General features: G+C 37.3%; 1 protein-coding gene across 1 annotated transcript in view; it reads right to left on the bottom strand.

The window, feature by feature from the left end:
- LOC107569736 (uncharacterized) overlaps window positions 1-14,540 on the bottom strand; it is a gene marked incomplete at its 3' end in the record, with an annotated part of 84,879 nt that overhangs the window by 40,930 nt on the left and 29,409 nt on the right. The gene's annotated exons all lie outside the window — the stretch shown is intronic.

Genomic DNA, 14,540 nt, shown 5'->3' on the forward strand with positions numbered 1-14,540 from the left:
CTGTTTCCTGATCCTGGTAGAGTAGACTAAAATGCCGGTTGTTCTGACCCACAGACTGTAAGTACGTTTTTTATATTTAAAGAATTTGCCACTGACGATTCAAACGCGAGTTTTGAGCAGTGTAGAGTAGCATTTGTAGTTTGTCATTTCTCCGATCACAAATGCAGACATGGTTTTATGTTTACGCGGCGCAATGCAATACAACACGTAAAAAGACAGTATAAGTCATTATAATCCGTAATTATGTCCCCACTGGATGCAACAAATGTCTCGTTTATAATGGGTTTTAATGTTTTTGTCTTGTTGCGCCGGCCGGGACAAGGCATCACAGTATGGTAAGGGGCATAACATTTCCGTCACACGCTTGAGGTATTCGGCCAATTACTGGATAGCTGGCCAATCAGAGCACACCTCACTTTTCAGACCGATGAGCTTTGTAAAAATCGAGGCGTTTCAGAAAGGCGGTGCATAGAGGAGAAACAATAATGTACAGTATGTGGAAAATAATGTGTTTTTTGAACCGTAAACCGCATAAACACATTTCATTACACCAAATACACAAAATAATGTTCTTTTTAGCAACATCATATGACCCCTTTAAATCCACTTGACCCACTACATGGTGTCACGCCTGTTAAAAATATCTACAGTCATTCAGCTTGGTTCATATTTTTTCACCAAGAAAGTTAAATATATACAGGGTAAATTCCAGATCTTTGGAATATTTTTCACCGTCATTTATATATAGTAACTTCATGTCAAAAAAGTTGTCAACCCCATGTACATCCAAGAAAACTAAAGGATCAATTAAACGAAAAGGGCTATTACAAAACTACAGTATAGTTACTGTCTAGCTTAAATACAATTCATGAATATATGATGTATGACAGGTCATGAATATTCAATGATCTGTAAAGTTCTCTTCCAGTTCAGCATTCAGAAATATGAAGAGTCTGAAAATTACAGCAAAAGCCATCTAGTATTCCTCAAAAATAAAGACATTAATGTACTCCATGTAGCTGAATGTAGTTGAAGCAGTCCCAGAACAAATCCCAGAGCTCAGTCCAATTTTGAACCACAAAGTTCACAAATTAACCCCATTCAACAGCAAGCTTGAGCAATTTTGCTAAGATGTTCAACTCTGAGCTAAAGAGACCAGTCCAACTCACATTTCATCATTTTCTGCTACTTGAGTATAATGTCTAACCTTTTTTACAGATCAAAACCTAGAGTACTGAGCAGCATCAGAATTTCTCAGTCAAGTACACCACCGTTTAAAAGTCTGTGATTAGTGAAATTTTTACTGCTTTTATTTTGTCAAAGCTATATTTTCTGCAGTCATCACTCCAGTCTTCAGTGTCACATGTCATGATCTTTCAGAAATTATTCTAATATGCTGACTTTGTGCTCAAAAACTATTTTTATTAGTAGTCAACGAATATTATTATTATATCAATGGTCAAAACAGTTGTGCTAAATAATATTTTTGTGGAAACCATGATATATTTTCTCAGGATTCTCTGTTGAATAGGAAGTTTGAAAGAACAGCATTTATTTGAAATAGAAACCTTTTGTAAAAATCTTTATTGTCATTTTTAAATTAATTTTATGTGTTCTTGGAGAATAAAATTAAATAAAAAGACACCAAAATATGTGATAAATAAAAGTCTCAGTGGATATAATAAACAGTATTTATACTGCTGTTACAGAATACATAAAATAAGTTATCAAAAATATGTTTAAATGCCTAGAAGTAGAAACAAACTTGTCAAAAAGAGAAAAACTTTCCTTTCTTCTTAAACCTATAGACCTTAGACTTTCCAAAACGGGGAAACAACACTCTGGACTTTACACCACAAAGAGAGGAGCTTACAAGGCCCTCCCCCTCCCCCACCTCGGTGCCTCAGACCACATCACTGTCATGCTAATGCCTGCATACAGACCACTCGTTAAAGTCACCAAACCAGTTCTCAAACAAATACAAGTGTGGCCGGAAGGGTCGTCAGAGGCTCTTCAAGACTGTTTTAACACCACTGACTGGAATATGTTTAAGCAGGCTGCCACATACAATAACACCACAGACCTCCAGGAGTACTCAGAGACTGTCACTGCCTACATCACCAAGTGTATTGATGATGTAACAGTCTCAAAGACCATCACTGTCCAGGCCAACCAGAAGCCGTGGCTAACAGGGGAGGTCTATGGACTCCTGAAGACGCGGAACGCTGCCTTCAGAGCTGGAGATGAGGTGGGCTTGAAGACAGCTAGGGCCAACCTTTCCCGCGGCATCAGAAAGGCAAAAAGTCAGTACTCCAGGAGGATAGTGCATCGTTTCAGTGACAGCAGAGACACTCGGAGCCTGTGGCAGGGGATACAGACCATTACAGACTACAAGCCCCCACCACGCACCACGCACCACTGAACTCTGACCCTCTGATGGACTCTCCCACTCCCCCTTCCCAAATACACACACACACTGTCACTTTAATCAGTCTGAATAAGCTCTTTTGCACTACAAATCATTGTATTTTGCACTACAATAATTATATCTGTACTGTTGTTTACTTTACTGGTTTGCACTCTATCTGCCATATGCCTTGTGCTTTATATATATATATTTTTTACATTTTACCTTATTTGTATAGTTGTATTTTGTATTTAATCTGTACCTATCTGTATTTATGTTATCTGTATGCACCAAGGGTCTGAGAGTAACGCAATTTCAATTCTCTGTGTGTATGTGCTGTACATGTGGAAGAATTGACAATAAAGCTGACTTGACTTGATATGTTAATTTGATTTAATGTCTGAAATAAGAACCTATCCGCAAACCATGTGTGCATCAACAAACATTAATAGGGTGTACAAGTGTGGGCTATATATAATATTTCAGGATTTATGTGAGCATCTTGAGTGCTTTAAGTAGACAGTCTAGAGAATTTCAGGGGCTGCTGGGTAAGGCAGGTCTGAATCCGTTCCACCAGTCAGACCAAAAAAAGCTGCGCCACCATCTGCTGTATAGGCTAGATGTTTCTTATAGCCTTTCTGCTATGTCATTTCCATTATAAATACATCAGACATGATTCTTCAGCAAACAATACTGCAAATAGTGCTATAAAAAAGAGATTATAATTAACTAATAAATAAAAAGTAAAAATGCAATCACAGTCTTTCAATTTGCTGCTGACCTGTCATAATAATAATGAGGTATACACTCCCAGATATTTAATAATATCCATATCATTACTTGTGCAGCAGATCAGATTGTTCTGATCTTAAATCCCCACAATGAAGTGTCTTAAAGTCACTGGAACAACACTATAAAAGAGAGAGTGCTCGCTAATGAGATACACTGAGAATACACAGTGAGCTCAGCGTGCTTTTGCTTACATCATTTCTCATGGGTGCAGGATCGCTGAACAGTCCAGACTGAGCGTCTGCTTCCTCTAACTCTGAAGACATGCAAATGTAACATCAACACACTGTATACTCCTGCACATGCAGTGTTGAGGTCATGTGACAGTGTAACAATGTTTTAATAATTATTAAAGGGGAAAACTGGCTGTGCATTTTGACAAAGTTTTGGAAGCAACATACTCTCTCTGTCGTTGTTTTATTTATGCATCTATTTATGTATGCATTGTACATTAGAATACAACAATAAAAACATCAGCCAAGACATTGAGATTGCTTATAATGTCTTTCTCCAGGCATTATAAACCTACTCTGTTTAGATTTATGAGGATTCATGATTCAGGAGCAGTGGTTTGATTTCAGGGAAAGGTGGTTTTAAAGTCAGGAGGTGTTTGAGGTTTAGGAGGAGGTACAGGGTGAATCGGATCACTCTGGCACACTGAAGTGCTGCAATCACAGGATCCTGCTGCTATCCCAACATGAGCATGAGCTCATCCCAGAAGGGAGGCCAACCACAGAGAGGGAAACACACACAAACACATCTGCACACATGCAAGGATGTCGCTGTCAGGAGATACCCACACTCACAGGGGGCTCCGTATGACTGAATTCTGTATTCTGAACTGACTGAAAAAAATTATTTTTTTTATGCTATATTCATACATAGTGAAATGATTTTGTCAAGTCTAAATCTATATAGAATATACTGTATTCAAATATGTAAATAAAACAAAGATTATTAGAGTGCATTTTACAATAACACAATTTTAGTCTTTCTACTTCAAAATTCACATTTAACGTTACTTGCCAATTTTTGTAATTATTTGTGAAGATTATTACCAATTTCTGAGTGAAAATTATTTCTCCACTAAATATTTTCAGTATAGATCAGAATCAGAATCAGAATCAGAAAGAGCTTTATTGCCAAGTATGTTTGCACATACAAGGAATTTGTTATAGTGTCACAAGCTTCCAGTACACTGAGACAACAACAACACACAGATAATAAAAGTGAGATGTGAATAAAATACACATGCATAAATATAAACCACAAAAAAAAAAGAATAAATTGTATGTACAGGTGTGCTATAGATGGAATAGGAATAGAATAAAATAAAATAAGTTGTAGGGATGTACTAGGGTTTAGGGTGATAAATAAGTATAAGGTTATTGCACATACTGTACTTTAATTGCACAATAGCATTTCAGCACTTAGTACAGATGATACTTTTGGGTAAGTTACATGTGCTTCACATGAGGGTTGCTTTAATTTCTAAACATAGGGGCGAGGAGAACAGGAAGCAGATTTAACATAATGAAAGTCATGTGCCATCAAATCCATCAAATTTATTATTTTAGATATTAGTGCCACATTCGACACTGTCATTCAGTGTTATTAGATCGATTGGTTTTCATTGTATTTAAAGTGATAAAAAAAACAATTTGTTCAATCTGAGCCAGTTTCAGATACTCAATGCGTTTCACAGGGGTCAGTGTTGGGTCCGCTTTTATTTATTATTTATATTTATCATTTATATTTTATCTCTTGGTAATATTTTTCGCACTTTTGTTATTAATTAAAATTTTTACGCTGATGATACACAACTGTACATATCTACAAAACCTAATATTTTCTATCCCCCTCTCGAACTTACTAAATGTATGCAGGATGTTAACATTTGGATGACTAAGAATTTCTTAAAGCTCAGTACCAACAAAACTGAAGTCCTTCTTGTAGGGTCTAGATTTACTTTATCTAAAACTCAGTCTTTTACTTTTACTGTTTTATTGACTTTTGTTGTAAGGTGTCCTTGAATGCCATGAAAGGCTGCTATAAATAAAAGTTATTAGGAGTAGTAGTAGTAGTAGCCATAGTAGTATTAGTAGTAGTAGTAGTAGTAGTAGTAGTAATATCATGAAATACAATGCGGTGAAAAGTTTTTTTTTTTGCATATTTGTCACACTTAAAAGATTCAGATCATCAAACTAATTTTAATATTACACAAAGATAATGCAAGTAAATACAAAATGCAGTTTTTAAATGATGATTTCATTTATTAAGGGAAAAAAGCTGTCCAAACCTGCCTGGCACTACATGAAAAAGTAATTGCCCCCTAAATCTAATAACTGGTTGTGCCACCCTTTGCAGCAACAACTGCAATCAAGCGTTTGCAATAACTGGCAATGAATCTTTCACATCGCTGTGGAAGAATTTTGGCCCACTCTTTTTTGCAGAATTGTTTTAATTCAGCCACATTGGAGGGTTTTCGAGCATGAATGACTGTTTAAGGTCATGCCACAGCATATCAGTTGGATTTAAGTCCGGACTTTGACTTGGCCACTCCAAAACCTACATTTTGTTTTTCTCGAGCCATTCAGAGGTGGACTTGCTGGTGTGTCTGGGATCACTGTCCTGCTGCATAACCCAAGTGCACTTGAGCTAGAGGTCACAAACTGACAGCAGGACATTCTCCTTCAGGATTTTCTGATAGAGTGCAGAATTCATGGTTCCATCAACTATGGCAAGTCATCCAGTTCCTGAAGCTGCAAAGCAGCCTCAGACCATCACACTACCACCATCATGTTTGACTGTTGGTATGATGTTCTTTTTATGAAATACTGTGTTGGTTTTACGCCAGATGTAACGGGACACACACCTTCCAAAAAGTTCAACTTTTGTCTCATCAGTCCACAGAATATTTGCCCAAAAGTCTTGGGGATAATCAAGATATTTTTTGGCAAATGTGAGACAAGCCTTTGTCTTCTTTTTGGTCAGCAGTGGCTTTTGCCTTGGAACTCTCCCATGGATGCCGTTTTTGCCCAGTCATTTCTTATTGTTGAATCATGAACACTGATCTTAATTGAGGCAAGTGAGGCCTGCAGTTCTTTAGATGTTGTTCTGGGTTCTTTTATGACCTCCTGGATGAGTCGTTGTTGTGCTCTTGGAGTAATTTTGGTAGGCTGGCCACTCTTGGGAAAGTTCATCACTGTTCCAAGTTTTCTCCATTTGTAGATAATGGCTCTGACCGTGTTTCGCTGGAGTCCCAAAGCCTTAGAAATGGCTTTATAACCCTTTCCAGACTGATACATGTCAACTATTTTGTTTCTCATCTGTTCTTGAATTTCTTTAGATTGCTGCATGATGTGTTGCTCTTTAAGCATGCTTCACTTTGTCAGATAGGTTCTATTTAAGTGATTTCCAACAGGTCTGGCAGTAATCAGGCCTGGTTGTGGCTAGTGAAATTTAACTCAGCTTTCTAAAATAATGTGGTTAATCACAGTTCTTTCATGATTTAACAGGAGTGGGCAATTAATTTTTCACATAGGACTAGGTTGGTTTGGACAGCTTTTTTCCCTTAATAAATTAAATCAAAACTGAAAACAAAGAATTTAAAAACGGCATTTTGTATTTACTTGCATTATCTTTGTGTAATATAAAAATTAGTTTGATGATCTAATTCCTTTAAGTATGACAAATAAGCAAAAAAAATATATAAAACCGGAGGGGGCAAAAACCTTTTCTCGGTACTGTATGTGAGACTTTATGTATAATGATGAGGTCATCTAAGACCATACCTTCTACCAGCTCTCTCGTCAGATCTCATTAGACAGGATTTTAAGTAATAGTAAAAAAGTAAGATGTCTTTGCAGAAATGTTTGCTTTAGAAATAATTTTAGCTGAAATGCATCCGAATAAAACCCAGTGGATATATTTAAGAGCTTTAGCTTTCCAAGTATAGTTGAACCTTCATGAGAACTGCTGTGCATAAGAAGTGGTTGTGGTGATTTAGAGCAGGTGCACACACAACTGAGATCCTCCCTGTGCCAACTAAATCAGCTGACTTCAGATCAGACAAACAGCTATAAACAAAGCTCTCTCCAAAAGCACCATGGGTCATTCTATTTCATACAATATCCTTCTTAATGTTTTTAAAACACTCATTCATTCAAAAACACTGTAAACAACAGCCTTGAGACTGTATTTGCATTGGTTAAAATCTTAGACCCCGCAATTAAACAATCAAATTAAGTGCAATGAAGTATAATGCATGAATATTTTCCTACCACTGCCCTGATGGTAGAGAATTCTCTTCTTATGCAATAAACAGGGAAGACGACATGATTAATTCTACTCTTTTATAGATTAATTTGTGTTTTTTAAAAACTTAAATCACACTAAATGAATGCATTACAGCCCTAATTGATAGCCCTAAGTTTCACATGTTCCAACACTGTCATTTTTGTCGGTTTATTTGAAGAATATCTTCCAGCTATCTTTAAGGTCATGTGCTCACTTTGTTAGGAATACCCAATTTGAGCCATTCTATCTTCATCAAAGGTTCTTTTATCAGGCATTGCATATTTATCTTTGAAGTGCAGGATCTGCAGGTATGAGGCTCCTTGTTTCATTGCCAAAGTACTATAAACATGACTGGCACTCTATGATTTTTTAAAATTGCACTAGAAGTCTAGATCAGATATTCATTGTAGAGCATTTGAGGCTTTTCAACCGCACATTTACACTCATTAGTAAGCACATAATTCAGCCTGATCTACTGAATGAAGACCTCTAGAAGCAGCATGCAACCCGCTCTGTAAATCAGATCAGTGTCATGCACATCACACTTGCATACTGAGCATGCTGTAAATTTCCAGAAGATGTGCACACTGTCTGACAGACAGTGAAGGTCAATGCTACTGTTGAGATAAATCTAATTCAGAGATTTCAGTGACAACAAAGAAACAGAGACATAGGCTAAGGAACGTTGTGTTTCTGAGATCGGCCATTTTCAACTCTGCTTGCATTTTGACAACCATAAAACATGTTAAAATTACTTGAATTGTCCAAATGGTTTTTTTGATTACTACGTTTTCATGGCCGGTTGTAGAACTCGCTATGCATGAATTGGATCATGTGATTTACAACCTGTGCTTTTCACCTGATTTACCATAAGTCAGACTTTTCTCACATGAGTCTAATAGCGAAACGTAATCTCAAAGTCTAGAGCAGGTGCACACACAACTGAAATCCACTTGCTTTCCAAATCTGATTATCATATTATCTGAAATCCCTCATGATGCACTGAAGCACAAGTGGATAAATACACCCTCATCCACGCAATTTCTCTAAACTATTAGGGATCCCAGATAAAGGGCACTGCGTGTTGAATCAGCGGACCAAATAACAATTGGTTTCTTGTTCCTAATGAGGAGGTGATGAGCAGCTTATGCAACGCTCCCCTGCTGAGAGACAGAATTTAAAGCCTTACACTGATAACTCTCAAAGAGACAGAAGAAAAATGCACAGGGAAACGACCTTTGCCCTATAAACTCCAAGTTTACCAAACAGAATGATATATACTTTATCAGTGGTTGCATAATCTAAACAGTCACAATCGCCAAAACACAAGGGAGCTGTTTTCCCCAAAACAGGTTTACAGGGCAGGGACATAACTTGCACACAACAACACATCCATTGAACCATTGCTAAATGCTAAATGCTGTATGTAAAACAAAACACAGATATAACAGATACAACTTTGTACCTTATTTACCCCTAAATGGTACATATTAGTACCTTAAAGGTATATAATAGTATTTTAAAAGTACATATTAGTACCTAAAATTTACACTTATGCTCCAGTGACAGTTTTGTACCTTTTTTCTGATTGAGTATGACCTACAATCTCAAGAACCACTGAACAGATTCCACATAATACTTGTTTTAACATCCAATTACTGTATATATGTATGTAAAATCTGACTAAGCTATAGTGGTAATGTTTAAAATGACCACAGAGATCTTATGGCCAAAAATCATAGACCATCTATTGAGAAAAGCACTGGCTGTGGTCTGAGACGGGGGGCTACAACACCTCTACTTCACACTAGGTAGCTCGTAGCCTAGGTTTACATTCCTGTCCTGCTATCGCTCTCATTCTCTGTGTCTGAATGGTATGGTCTGGTCTTGTCTCTTCTCTGGGGAAATAGAAAATCTGTCCACATCTATTATAAAAAAAATTTCCTAAGTGAAACTTCAGGAAGACACTGAAAATGCCTCATTGTGGGACATTTAAACAGCATTAGGGCTTTACATAACATAAAATCCTTAGTTGAGACTTTCATTTGCATGTTCACAATCAGTTCTTGCTGTCATGTTATACTCTAAATCAGACTGTTTGGAAAGGCCACATAAGCTACTGAAAAATAATACTTAAAATCATTTGGTATGTCGTCTGCTTGCATTTACAGAACACATCTTCTGATCTTCTTCATGTTTCACATGCCACAAGACTCAAATTTCACGAAATGTTTTGTTTAATGAAGCACATAAATCTCTCACTGCTCCATTGTTTTTTTCTTCAATTAATTTGTCCATCTATTTCCCTGTCATGCCAAATGTAATAGAAGCAGATATATTGAGTAACTGAGTGTGGTATGTATTCGGCATTCTCAAACCTGTATGTCAGAGGGATTGGGAGCCTCGAGCATCAACTCACACACACACACACACACACACACACCTATCAGCCCCAAACAACAACATGCGTGCTAACACATGCATCCGATATATTGAGTAACTGAGTGTGGTATGTATTCGGCATTCTCAAACCTGTATGTCAGAGGGATTGGGGGCCTCGAGCATCAACTCACACACACACACACACACACACACCTATCAGCCCCAAACAACAACATGCGTGCTAACACATGCATCCACACCCATACTTTTACTCATGTCTAGCTCTGACATGCCAAAACACTGTGATTCAAAGAGAAACCGGATAATCAAACTGCCCCAGGAAAACACGGATGTGAAAAACAACTCCCATTTATGTGCAATCTGATCACTGATATTCCTGGCGGGAGAGCAGATTGGGACAGATCCTCTGTTGCATTGCTCTTCCCTTGAAAACAGTATTGTTTGGGAAAAGTGCTGTTTCACGGCTTTAATTTCAGCTGGCGGCATAGAGATATAAAAGGCCAAAATTTACGTTCATAGCATGAAGTTTGACAATTGATTGATTAAGCTGTTGAGTGCTTATGTCGACAAAATTATGGCTGAACTGATCAGGAAGCGGTTATGCTGACTGAGCGCATGCATAAACTGCCTACATTCCCATGCCAAAAAGGCAAAATATGAATTCAAAAGAATCTCTTTCAGAGAGAGCCAGGCTGTGGGGATGCATTAATTCACAACCATAATCTGACTCATGCTGTGCATGACATATTGCAATTCGACAATGCCCTTCAACGAGAGGTTCTTACATCACATATGATGCTGCTGGAAGAGCTGAGTAAGACACACAGCACTGCGTTTAACTGAGCTGCAACTGCAGTCCTGCGTCAGGACACTCATACTTCATTACAATGCATCTGTAAGTGTCTTGCCTATGGGTCAGGTGGCTAGATCTACATGGCACATTTCAACATTCCAGGAAACCAGCTTAGTTTGCTTTTCTAGCAGTTGAATTAGTAGCAGACATGATGTACAGTAGCTCCAAGAAATATTTAAACACTTAAAGGGATAGTTCACCCAAAAATGAAATGATGATTCTGTCATCATTTCTTCACCGTCATTTCGCTCCAAACCTGTATGACGTTCTTTCTTCTGTGAAACACAAAGAAAGATATTTAGAAAAATGTTGGTAACCAAACAGTTTTGGTTACAATTTGACTTCTATTGTATGGAGAGAAAAAAACAAGGAGATATGGAGATTTCAGAAAACTCAAAATATCTATTGTGTTTACCAGAAGAAAGAAGGTCATACAGGTTTTGAACATCATGAAGGTGAGTAAATGACAGAATTTACATTTTTGAATGGAATGCTATCTAAATGTTATCATTTTGAATGGTATCTAAATCACAATTAAGATAAGAGATCAAATAGGAATTATGGTTTGAAGAAAAAGAAAAAAAAGGTAAATATCACTTGTAAACAGAATATTGTCAATATTGCCATTTTGTCTGTCTATTGATTGATTGATGCCAAAATTCTAAATTGTGACAATATTTTATTTAGTAATGGTTTAGTAATTATGTGCATTTCGGATACATAAAATGCTAGCTATGAATGTAAGGAGTCTGTCATTTTATTCCAAAATGTTAGAAATACATCACTGTATTCAATGCAATTCCAAAAAATGAAAATAATTAATTCATTAAAATATTTGTTTTAAGATGTATTTATTTTAAGAGAATTGCTTATGAGTCCATGTTTTATCATTTAAAGTTTTTGTAAAAGATTTTGCAAAGTTTTGAAAAGTATGTTTCAAACTTTGTAAAAACAAATGCAATGACATTTATACATTGAAGATTTATACAAGTCTTCAAATACAGTTTGGGGCCACAATATGAAAAATGTGCTGAAAACATAAGGTAACACTTTAGGTATAGGGACCAATTCTCACTATTAACTAGTGGCTTATTAGCATGTCTATTATTAACATATTGGCTGTTTATTAGTATTTATAAAGCACATATTCTGCATAACCATATTCTACATCCTTAATTCTACCCAATACTAACTAATACTAAGCAGCAAATTGGGAGTTTATTGAGGCAAAATTCGTAGTTAATGGTTTGTTAATAGCGAGAATTTGACCATAAAATAAAGTGTGACCAAACATACAGTACATATCTTGGCACAAAATTTTTGAAGAATTTTGTATGCATGAATGCGTATTTAAAAACAGGAACACTGCAAGTGACAAAACTTTTCCGCACACAGACTTACTGGAGGCCGATGGCAGCATGTCAAAAGGCTTCCACCTCGGCAGTGACAATAACTGTAAATTCAGCTGGCTGGACACTCTTGTTCTCTCTATTATATAAGTTAAGTTTGACCCTCCTCAAGCTGAAAAACTACTCGTCTTGTTGTGCCACTGAAAACCATTTTTTTTAAACCAGCACCTCCCCAAATCCATGACAACGCTGAAGACGCTGCCAATACTGAGTCCACTCATGCACACTAATGCAGCCCTTGGTGAAGCTTCACTGACTCAGAGGGAGAAAGTCCAGGCGGTGATCTAGGCGTCCTTTATTTAATCAAAGACATATGTGATCTCAAGCAACAAGCCAAAGGATACAACCAAACTGCCATTATAGGAAGTTTGTCAGACATTTGACACAAAAAAAAACATCTTTGTTTGATACTAAAAGAATCACTAATCCAAAAAGTGCAAACTTAATAACATTACACTAAATAGAAGCAAATGTATCAGATCCTGACATGTTAATATTATCTGCTATGACATTTTTCATCTAAAACATATCTTTCACCAAAGCAAATATGTCAAAAATGTACCTTTGAACTCAAGGCTGTCCTCTTTCCAAGAAGCAAAGTTGCAAGATAACCTATTAAGAACAGCTTCAAATGAAAATTAACCGAATGCCACAACTAACCACAATGACAGTGTGATGTTAATCTGTTCCGACAATCCGTAACCAACACAAAGCTATGAAAACAAGCTAAAGCACTCTTACCTTAAAGAAGCTTCGTATGAAGTATATAGCACTCAACATTGTGAGTGTGTTGAGGAGGGGACGGCTTCAATCCTCTTTCACTCCCCCTCTAACCCTCTCTCTCTCTCTATCCTCATGTCCTGTTGAGAGTTTCTCCAGCCCGTTCCAGCCGCATGCTTACTTGTTGCTATTTAGGAGCGCTCTAAGACTCATGACACAGCCAGAGAGAGAGAGAAAGTGAGCGAGAGACACGCAGAGAGAGACAGAATGAACCTGTCATGCCATGCCAGTTGTTTAAGTTTCCTAACAATGAGCACTCCTCCGTTCAACTCAGCTATGTAAAAACAACCGTCTTAGCCAGAGAATCATTTAACCATTTCACCTCTGATCCTACTAGCATCTTAAAAAGATTTAACTACATTGTCTGAGGCCAGTCTGAGGTACAATAACAGCGTGCGAGTTGGGCTGGGGTGGATTAAAAAGGGTGTTGTGGGTGGGAAAGCATTAGGTCATTTTATTTGATTTTTTTATATTGTTGGGTGAATGTCTGTGAAACTCCCAGTGCTAATGCTTTAATCTTAAACCTCCCGCCCAGCAACTGTACCTGTGGTGTCTTGATTTATATAAACACTATGAGTGTGAAGTAAAAGTAAACATCACTTGGCCATCCCTGCAGTGAGGTCAAGTGGGCACACACTCTCCAAAGGCCTGGTGTTATCACATGTTTATGATAGTGCTGTGAAACATATTGTAGGAAGGTTTAACCCATGAGGAGAGGACCTGCAGTGGAAACTGATTTTTATCTTATAGCAGAGGTGCGGTATATGTGTCACCAAAAACAACTAAATTACTGTTTCTATGTTTCTCCGTCACAAACAGATAGTCCCACCCCAATTGGATGCCATTGGTTGTGCCAGTTTGGTTAAGATCAAACAAACAGAGCAATCTTTCGACTGTGCCACAGACCCACAGCTGCTTTCAGAGAAATCAACCTACAAATAGCTTACATATGTAGGGGAGCTATTATACACTTTGTAGCATTTCATTTCATTGTTTTGTTTTGTTTTTTTCCTGGTGGTCCACCTAATGTTATCTTGAAAGGGAAAAAAAATAGAAATACTGAATACGTTGCTGTGGTGAAACAATGCTCTCAGTTTCTCGATGTAACTGTAATAAAAATGCTTTCATTGAACCCTGACCATAATTTTCTCCAAGATTCAGTATTGCCTTTCTATTTTCTTTATTTGCATACACTACCGGTAAAAAATGTGGAGTCAGTAAGATGTTTTTGAACATCTTGAAGTCTCTTATGCTCACCAAGACTGCATTTATTTGATCAAAAAATAGTAAACAGTAAAATACAGAAAAAATAGTCATTTTATAATGATAAAAATCCACCCAATGTTTTTTTTTAATCTACTAAAACCTTTACCCCTTTCTTAAATCGAGCCGATCTCAGATGCCTGTCTGTGCGACGTCACAAAAACAGGCCCCTCCCACGATAGTTTGATTGACAGTAACGTTTCAGCACAGATTGGACTGGCATCTTACCTTAGACCCACCTGAGTGAGCTGTCATCAGTCCGCCGTTGTTTCACCGCCGGAGCAGATGTAGACAAGAATGACTCCTAAGCGATTGAGGTGTTCTGTTGTTGGATGTA

This window comes from Sinocyclocheilus grahami, unplaced genomic scaffold, assembly GCF_001515645.1.
Source record: "Sinocyclocheilus grahami isolate Dianchi unplaced genomic scaffold, SAMN03320097.WGS_v1.1 scaffold1377.1, whole genome shotgun sequence".
Lineage (NCBI taxonomy): Eukaryota > Metazoa > Chordata > Actinopteri > Cypriniformes > Cyprinidae > Sinocyclocheilus > Sinocyclocheilus grahami.